Below are 9,270 nucleotides of genomic sequence, written 5' to 3' on the forward strand. Positions count from 1 at the left end.
GTGGAATATTGACAGAACATTTTTTATTTTATTTCTATAGCAAATTTTGTCAAAATTTTATTTTTATAAAAAATTTATTCAAAATTTTATTACTATAGAAATATTTTTTTCTATAAAAAATTTAGTCAAAATTTTATTTCTATAGAAAATTGAGTCAAAATTTTGTTTCTACAGAATATTTTGCAAAATTGTATTTCAATAGAAAATTTTGTTTGTTACACAAAATTTTTTTCAAAATTTTATTCCTATAAAAATTTAACTCAAAATTTTATTTCTATAGAACATTTTGCCAAAATTTTATAGTAATAGATTTTTTTATTAGAAAATTTGGTCAAAATTTTATTTCTATAGAAAATTTAGTCAAAATTTTGTTTCTGTACAATATTTTGCAGAATTTTATTTACTACATAAAATTTTTTCTAAAATTGTATTTTTAGTGATATTTTTTTCAAAATTTTATTTCTATAAGAAAAAATTGTTAAATTTTATTTCTATAGCAAATTTTCTCAAAAATTTTGTTCTTACTGATGCTCACTGATACTCACTGCTATAAAAAATGTATTCAAAATTTTATTACTATAGAAATATTTTTTTCTATATAAAATTTAGTCAACATTTTCTTTCTGTAGAAAATTAGTCAAAATTTTGTTTGTATAGAATATTTTGCAAAATTTTATTTCTATAGAAAATTTTGCAAAATTTTGTTTGCTACACAATTTTTTTTTAATTGTATTTCTATTGATAATTTTTTCAAACTTTTATTTCTGTAAAAATTTTGCCAAATTTTATTTCTATAAAAATTTTATTCAAAATTTTATTTCTATATATTTGGTCAAAATTTGATTTCTATAGAAAATTTTGCCAAAATTTTATTTCTATAGAAAATTTAGTCAAAATTTTGTTTCTGTAGAAAATTTTTCCAAAATTGTATTCCCACTGATACTCACTGCTAAGTCGAAAACTTGTAGAAATGACTAAAATTTTCAAATTTTTCAATGAATGAATCATAAATGCATTTTTGCGAAATTGTCTAAACAATTATAAATATTTCCCAAATAGTGCTCGAGATTTTGTAGAAGTCTGATTTGAGATTTTATCAAAATGTAGATCTAAATACAAAGTTGTGCAGAGTATATTATAATCGGCCCGCCCGACTTTAGACTTTCCTTGCATTTTTATTTTTTGTTAAAATTGTGTTACGCCCCATAACGTTAGATTTAAATTTTAAGTACATAGATTTTGTAGAAGTATATACAATTATCTATATCGAATTTTGTCTAAATAATGTCTAAATCAGATTCAAATTCATGCATATGGGAATATAAACCTTTATATAGCTCGCAACAAATATAAAGGATTTGAGATAGTATCAATAATTTTGGTCCACAAACACATATACTGCTGTTATCTTCTCATATTATGATGGGTATTTATATAATTATTTTATTTATTAAACATTGCCCTAAATTTGAAATATAGAGTTCAATTGGCATCTAACGTGAAATTAAGACCTTTTTTTTGCACACATAAATAAATACGATACTTCATATCGATCCACTTACGGTACCCCCACAATAGAACTACAAATTAGTGGTATTAAAATGAGATTTAGTTATAAAGGGTGATTTGTTAAGAGCTTGATAACTTTTTAAAAAAAAAAAACGCATAAAATTTGCAAAATCTCATCGGTTCTTTATTTGAAACGTTAGATTGGTCCATGACATTTACTTTTTGAAGCTAATTTCATTTAAATGTTGACCGCGGCTGCGTCTTAGGTGGTCCATTCGGAAAGTCCAATTTTGGGCAACTTTTTCGAGCATTTCGGCCGGAATAGCCCGAATTTCTTCGGAAATGTTGTCTTCCAAAGCTGGAATAGTTGCTGGCTTATTTCTGTAGACTTTAGACTTGACGTAGCCCCACAAAAAATAGTCTAAAGGCGTCAAATCGCATGATCTTGGTGGCCAACTTACCGGTCCATTTCTTGAGATGAATTGTTCTCCGAAGTTTTCCCTCAAAATGGCCATAGAATCGCGAGCTGTGTGGCATGTAGCGCCATCTTGTTGAAACCACATGTCAACCAAGTTCAGTTCTTCCATTTTTGGCAACAAAAAGTTTGTTAGCATCGAACGATAGCGATCGCCATTCACCGTAACGTTGCGTCCAACAGCATCTTTGAAAAAATACGGTCCAATGATTCCACCAGCGTACAAACCACACCAAACAGTGCATTTTTCGGGATGCATGGGCAGTTCTTGAACGGCTTCTGGTTGCTCTTCACTCCAAATGCGGCAATTTTGCTTATTTACGTAGCCATTCAACCAGAAATGAGCCTCATCGCTGAACAAAATTTGTCGATAAAAAAGCGGATTTTCTGCCAACTTTTCTAGGGCCCATTCACTGAAAATTCGACGTTGTGGCTCGTTAGTAAGTCTATTCATGATGAAATGTCAAAGCATACTGAGCATCTTTCTCTTTGACACCATGTCTGAAATCCCACGTGATCTGTCAAATACTAATGCATGAAAATCCTAACCTCAAAAGAATCACCCTTTATTACCCGGAGTCGACTCCGGAGTCGGAGTCGAGCCGATGAAAAATGCTGGAGTCGGAGTCGGAGTCGAGCAAAATTGACTCGACTCCACAGCCCTGGTGGCAACCATGATTATGAACCGATATGGACCAATTTTTGTGTGATTGGAGATCGGCTATATATAACTATAGACCGATATGAACCACTTTTTGGTATGGTTGTTAGCGGCCATATAATAACACCATGTTCCAAATTTGAACCGGATCGGATGAATTTTCTATAGTAATAAAATTTTGACAAAATTTTCTATAGAAAAAAATTTTTACAAAATTTTCTATAGAAATAAAATTTTCACAAAATTTTCTATAGAAATAAAATTTTGACAAAATTTTCTATAGAAATAAAATTTTGACATAATTTTGTATGGAAATAACATTTTGACGACATTTTCTATAGAAATAAAATTTTATATAGAAATAAAATTTTCATAAAATTTTCTATAGAAATAAAATTTTGAAAAAAATTTCCTATCGAAATAAAATTTTGATAAAATTTTCTATAGAAATAAAATGTTGACAATTTTTTCTGTAGAAATAAAAGTTTGATAAATTTTTCTATAGAAATAAAATTTTGACAATTTTTACTAAATTTTGTATAGAAATAAAATTTTGACAAAATTTTTTATAGAAATAAAATTTTGACAAAATTTTCCATAGTAATAAAATTTTGACAACATTTTCTATAGAAATAAAATTTTGATAAATGTTTCTAAAGAAATAAAATGTTGACAAAATTTTCTATAGACATAAAATTTTGACAAAATTTTCTATAGAAACAAAATTTGGACAACATTTTCTATAGAAATAAAATTTTGAGAAAATTTTCTATGGAAATAAAATTTTGAGAAAAATTTCTATAGTAATAAAATTGTGAGAAAATTTTCTATAGAAATAAAGTTTTGAGAAAATTTTCGATAGAAATAAAATTTTGGTAGATTATTTTTGGCGATATGGACCAATTTGTGTGTGATTGGCGATAGGCCATATAAAACTATAGACCGATATTGAGCAATTTTTACATGGCAATGTACCAAATTTCAACCGAATTGGATGAATGTTGCTCCTCCAAGAGGTTTCTGAGGTCAAATCTGAGAATCGATTTATATGGGGGCTATATATAATTATTGGCCGATATGGACCAATTTTTGCATGGTTTTTAGAAGCCGTATACTAACACCACGTACAAAATTTCAACCGGATCGGATGAATTTTGCTCCTCCAAGAGGTTCCGGAGGTCAAATCTGAGAATCGATTTATAAGGGGGCTATATATAATTATTGACCGATATGGACCAATTTTTGCATGGTTTTTAGAAGTCGTATACTAACACCACGTAGAAAATTTCAACCAGATCGGATGAATTTTGCTCCTCCAAGAGGTTCCGGAGGTCAAACCTGGGGATCGGTTTATATGGGGGCTATATATAGTTATGGGCCGGTATGGACAAATTCTGGCACGGTTGTTAAAGATCATATACTAACACCATGTTCCAAATTACAACCGGATCGGATGAAATTTGCTTCTCTTTGAGGCTCCGCAAGCCAAATCTGGGGATCGGTTTATATGGGGGCTATATATAATTATGGACCGATGTGGACCAATTTTTGCATGGTTGTTAGAGACTATATACCAACATCATGTACCAAATGTAAGCCGAATTGGATGAAATTTGCTTCTCTTTGAGGCTCCGCAAGCCAAATCTGAGGGTCCCTTTATATGGGGGCTATACGTAAAAGTGGATCGATATGGCCCATTTGCAATACCATTTGACCTACATCAATAGCAACGACTTGTGCCAAGTTTCAAGTCGATAGCTTGTTTCGTTCGGAAGTTAGCGTGTTTTCAACAGACGGACGGACGGACATGCTTAGATCGACTCAGAATTTCACCACTACCCAAAATATATATACTTTATGGGGTCTTAGATCAATATCTCGATGTGTTACAAACGGAATGACAAAGTTATCATACTCCCATCTATGGTGGAAGGTATAAAAAATAATTTTCTTTTCTATGAGATCAACATAAACTTAAGAGGGATGAGCTATTGCTTTCCATGTGATAGGGATACTCCCCTAATTAAACTGTAGTAACATTATATTCCCTACTCCATTATGTTATGTACATGTTTTAGCTCTTCGACATCATTATGGGCTACATAAGTGTGTATGTTACAATGCAATTGCCCTGAAGTATTAAAAATTTTGTCAAAGTTGATGAAGCATCATCAGAAGTCAAGGTTCTGGTAATCTTTTTGCGCAAAAAACAGAACGAAATGTTTTCCAAAGTCATTTCTGTTGAAAGTTAACTTTTTGATTTTGTTTTGAATATTATCTATGGTACAAAGTTTTGCTACGTGTCTATAAGTTACACGTAAAATGCTTCAATTTGTGCTATTAAGTAACATGTGTTGTGTCAGAGCAATGCTATAAAAATTGACTTACCTTATGTTGCAGTAAGTGTAAGTGTCCTCAAAAATCTGCAAAAAAGGTAAAAAAGGAATAAATATAAATTATTTATGTTAGGCACACACGTTAAGGTACAATATGGATATCATAGAAAATAGCAAACATACGAATGATACAATATTTTAGGGATAAAGGTGTGGATATATGAAAAATACAGGTAAATGCGTTTTTGAATATGTCCAGCTTGAAACTCATATAGCCTAAACGCCCTTTTCTAGAATCTCATATGATATATTTTGATTTGAATTATTCCCATCGATTTAAAATATTCATGTTGTAGAAAATCTTTGCTTAGAATTACAAGTAACTTAGGCACAGGAACTGGTAAATTGTGGTCAACAGTGAGAGGCCTCACGAACCCCGCTACAAGGGATGATGGGATTTCAGTCACCATTGGCGACGTGACTGTGACTGATCCGAAGCGATGCGCCAAATACTTCAAGCGACTGTTTGTCGAGCATCCCGAGAGTGATAGAGCGAAAAGGAGAGCCACTCGTCGCATACGTGGTCTCCGAGCCGACGACACACCACAATTTACCGCAGCCGAAGTTAACAATATCATCAACAGCGCGAAACCATCTAAGGCGCTGGGCCCCGACGGAATTTCAATGCTAATGCTGAAGCATATGGGAATACTGAGAGTTGAGTACCTGACCAGACTCCCCAATTTGTCCTTGGAATCACTCATTATACCCGATGTCTGGAAGATGGGAACTGAAGCCAGGCAAAGATTCGAGTAAAGGTGAATCGTACAGACCGATATCCCTTCTCTCGCCAGTAGCCAAGACACTTGAGGCACTACTCCTCCCCAGCCTTGTGGAGAATTTTCCAGCTGCCCACCATCAACATGGATTCCGTAAGGTACACAGTACGACGGCAGCCTTACATGCCATTTCGACACATATCAATAGGGGACTTAATCAACCCAAGCCGTGTCATAGGACGGTTCTCGTGGCGCTTGACCTATCGAAAGCGTTCGATACGGTCAACCATGCCACATTATTCGAGGACATCGAGAACACGTCCCTACCGGCAGGAACGAAGCGTTGGGTTCTGAATTATATGTGTGGACGCCAGTCGTACGTGGAATTCAGGGACAAGAAGTCAAAACCCCGTAGAATTAAACAGGGAGTTCCCCAGGACGGGGTGATATCTCCGGCACTGTTTAACCTCTACCTGTCCTCGATTCCACCCCCTCCTGACGGCGTCGAGATTGTGTCTTATGCGGACGATTGAACAATCATGGCATCCGGGCCCAATGTTGATGACATTTGCGATCGATTAAATGTCTACCTCGCTGATCTTACCAGTTATTTCACTGCAAAGATATCTCCCACCAAATCCTCAGCCACACTATTCACTACCTGGACGGCGGAAGTACGCAGGCAGTTGAATGTCAGAGTCGATGGCGAAACAATTCCGACAACAAACTACTCCAAGATTCTCGGGGTCACATTCGACAGCATTTATAAGTCGTCCGCCCATGCCATTGCAATTTGTGATAAGCTCCGCGGTAGAAACAAGGTCCTCAAGTCGCTTGCCGGCAGCACTTAGGGTGCGGACAAAGAAACCTTGTTAACTACATATAAGGCAATTGGCCGGTCAGTGGTAAACTATGCAGCGCCAGTGTGGACACCTCAAACGAGCGATACGCAGTGGAATAACATACAGACCTGTCAGAACGCTGCCCTTAGAACCGCAACAGGATGTCTCCGCAGTACACCCCTGGATCACCTTTATGCGGAGACCAATATCATCCCAGTGCGTCGACACAACTACATGTTGTCAAAGCAGTACCTCTTGGGTTGCCATTGATGTTGCCATCCGAATCACCATCTTGTGGATAGACAACCTCCACCCAGGAATGTAAGGGTTGATCTTCACCTTCTAGAGCCCGAGATCCAGCGTTACAAAAGAGAGCCTCTAGATCAGGCAGCATACCAGACTGGTCTGAACAGGATTCATGAGGATACTGTAGCTGAAGCGGTGAGAAGCTACAAGGTTAATCCTGTTCTCGGAGTCCGACCGCCGCCCATTGCACCGGAGGAGAGGGACCTCCCACGGCAGACAAGGGTAGTTGATCGCCAAAACTCAGGCCTATTTTGAGGCAAAACCGAAGGAGTACTACCAAAATGGTATCAAAAAATTGGAAGGTCGTTATAATCGTTGTATCGCTCTTGAAGGGAACTATGTTGAATAATAAAAACGAATTTTGACAAAAAATGTGTTTTTCTTTGTTAGACCGGGGACTTATCAGCCAAATCGGATCAAAATTGTGGTGCCTAATAGCCCAAGAATTCAAAACGGTAGATCAGTTTAAATTGCCAAAACATGGACCTATAGACACCATATTCAACACTAGTCTAGAAGTTCTAGAATCCATCGGGAGAACGGTCTAAATTTTGTTAAAAACTAAGTTATGTAGCTGGCTGGCCAAAAACTACTCTCAACTTCCCTGAGCACGGTCGGGTGAAACTTTAGGACAGCGATTCGTTACATAAATAATGGCGCCCAACGTGGGGCCCATCAAAACAAAATTTTGGTTCTTACAACCTCACTAAGTTTGTGATTTTTATATACGATAGCTGGGTCCTTTTCTTGATTACGGGTTGCGTTTTTTATACCCTAAACCACATAGTGGTCAGGGTATTATGAGTTAGTGCATATGTTTGCAACACCCAGAAGGAGGCGAGATAGACACATGGTGTCTTTGGCAAAAATGCTTAGGGTGGGCTCCTGAGTCTGTCCGTCTGTCTGTGAGCACATTTTTGTGATCAAAGTCTAGGTCGCAGTTTGAGTCCAATCGACTTCACATTTGGCACAAGCATGTGTTTTGGCTCAGAATAGAACCCTATTGATTTTGAAAGAATTTAGATATTTAGATATAGTTCCCATATAGATCTTTCGCTCGATATGGACTTATATGGCCCCAGAATCCAGAGCTTTATTTTAATTTGCTTAATTTTTGTTAACACTTATTAATATAGTCGAGTGTGTCAAATTTTATTGAAATCGGTTCAGATTTAGATATAGCTCCCATATATGTATATCTTTCGCCCGATATGGACTAATATGATCCCAGAAGCCAGAGTTTTACCCCAATTTGGTTGAAATTTTGCACTATCTAGCACTAAATCTTAGAATTTCTCCCTGATCAAGAATATAAAGGGTGGTTAAAATTTCAAGGGCCGATGTTGATTTTGAATAAAACACAAGCTAATTAGGAAATTATTGTAATTTGATTTTAATATGAAATATTGGTATTACTCCATTATGTATGGAACAAAATATCGGCCAAATGGGCGCCGCGACCTCGGTGGCACACCTTCATCCGATGGTCCAAATTTTCGATGACGCTGAGGGGGGTTCTATGCCGTTAATGTGCCGAATTATCTCATCCTTTAGCTCTTGAATTGTTGTTTACTCCAGCTTTACACTATATTCCCAATTCTTGTTGTAAAATTGTTCCTTATCTTATCGTTTTTTTTTTCTCTTCTTTTTTTCTCTTGTTTTTTTTTTTTTTGTTGTTTGTATCCAATTCTTAGTCCCAATCCTGCCTATAAATCTTCTATTGTCCCTACAATTTCTAAAATAGATTATATAGATATATTTTATTTCATTTTATTTTTAATGTATTATAAGCGTCATACTTTTTATTTTACTGTAACCAGCTGCTAATTATGCTGTGTAAATAAATAAATAAATTCACGTTCACGATTAAATTCAAAAAAAGTCCAACGCTGTCAAATCACATGATCTTGGCGGTCAATTGACATCGCCATTACGTGAGTTAACACTGCCATTGAATTTGTTGCACAAAAGAGCCATTGTTTCGTTAGCTGTGTGGCAAGCGGCACCGTCCTGCTGAAACCACATATCGTCCACATCCATATCTTTCAATTCGGGCCATAAAAAGTTCGTTATCATCTCACGATAGCGAACACCATTCACAGTAACTGCCTGACTGGCCTCGTTTTGGAAAAAAATACGGCCCGATGATGCCGCCAGCCCATAAACCGCACCAAATAGTCACTCTTTGTGGGTGCATTGGTTTTTCGACAACCACTCTTGAATTCACATTCGCCCAAATGCGGCAATTCTGTTTATTGACGAATCCACTGAGGTGAAAATGTGCCTCATCACTGAAGATGATTTTCTTCGAAAATGGATTATCCACTGTTGCCATTTCTTGGAACCATTTAACACGTTGTTG

At 35.8% G+C, this 9,270-nt stretch overlaps 1 protein-coding gene across 1 annotated transcript in view; it reads right to left on the reverse strand.

Annotated features, from left to right (window-relative positions):
• The window catches only part of LOC142225126 (uncharacterized), a 979,687-nt gene that overhangs the window by 368,802 nt on the left and 601,615 nt on the right, over nucleotides 1–9,270 (reverse strand). The window contains exon 3 of the mRNA XM_075294902.1: nucleotides 5,034–5,068. The gene's annotated coding sequence lies outside the window, so the exon portion shown is untranslated. The remainder of the gene's footprint in view (nucleotides 1–5,033; nucleotides 5,069–9,270) is intronic.

The sequence above is a fragment of the Haematobia irritans genome, chromosome 2 (assembly GCF_050003625.1).
Source record: "Haematobia irritans isolate KBUSLIRL chromosome 2, ASM5000362v1, whole genome shotgun sequence".
Taxonomy (NCBI): Eukaryota; Metazoa; Arthropoda; class Insecta; order Diptera; family Muscidae; genus Haematobia; species Haematobia irritans.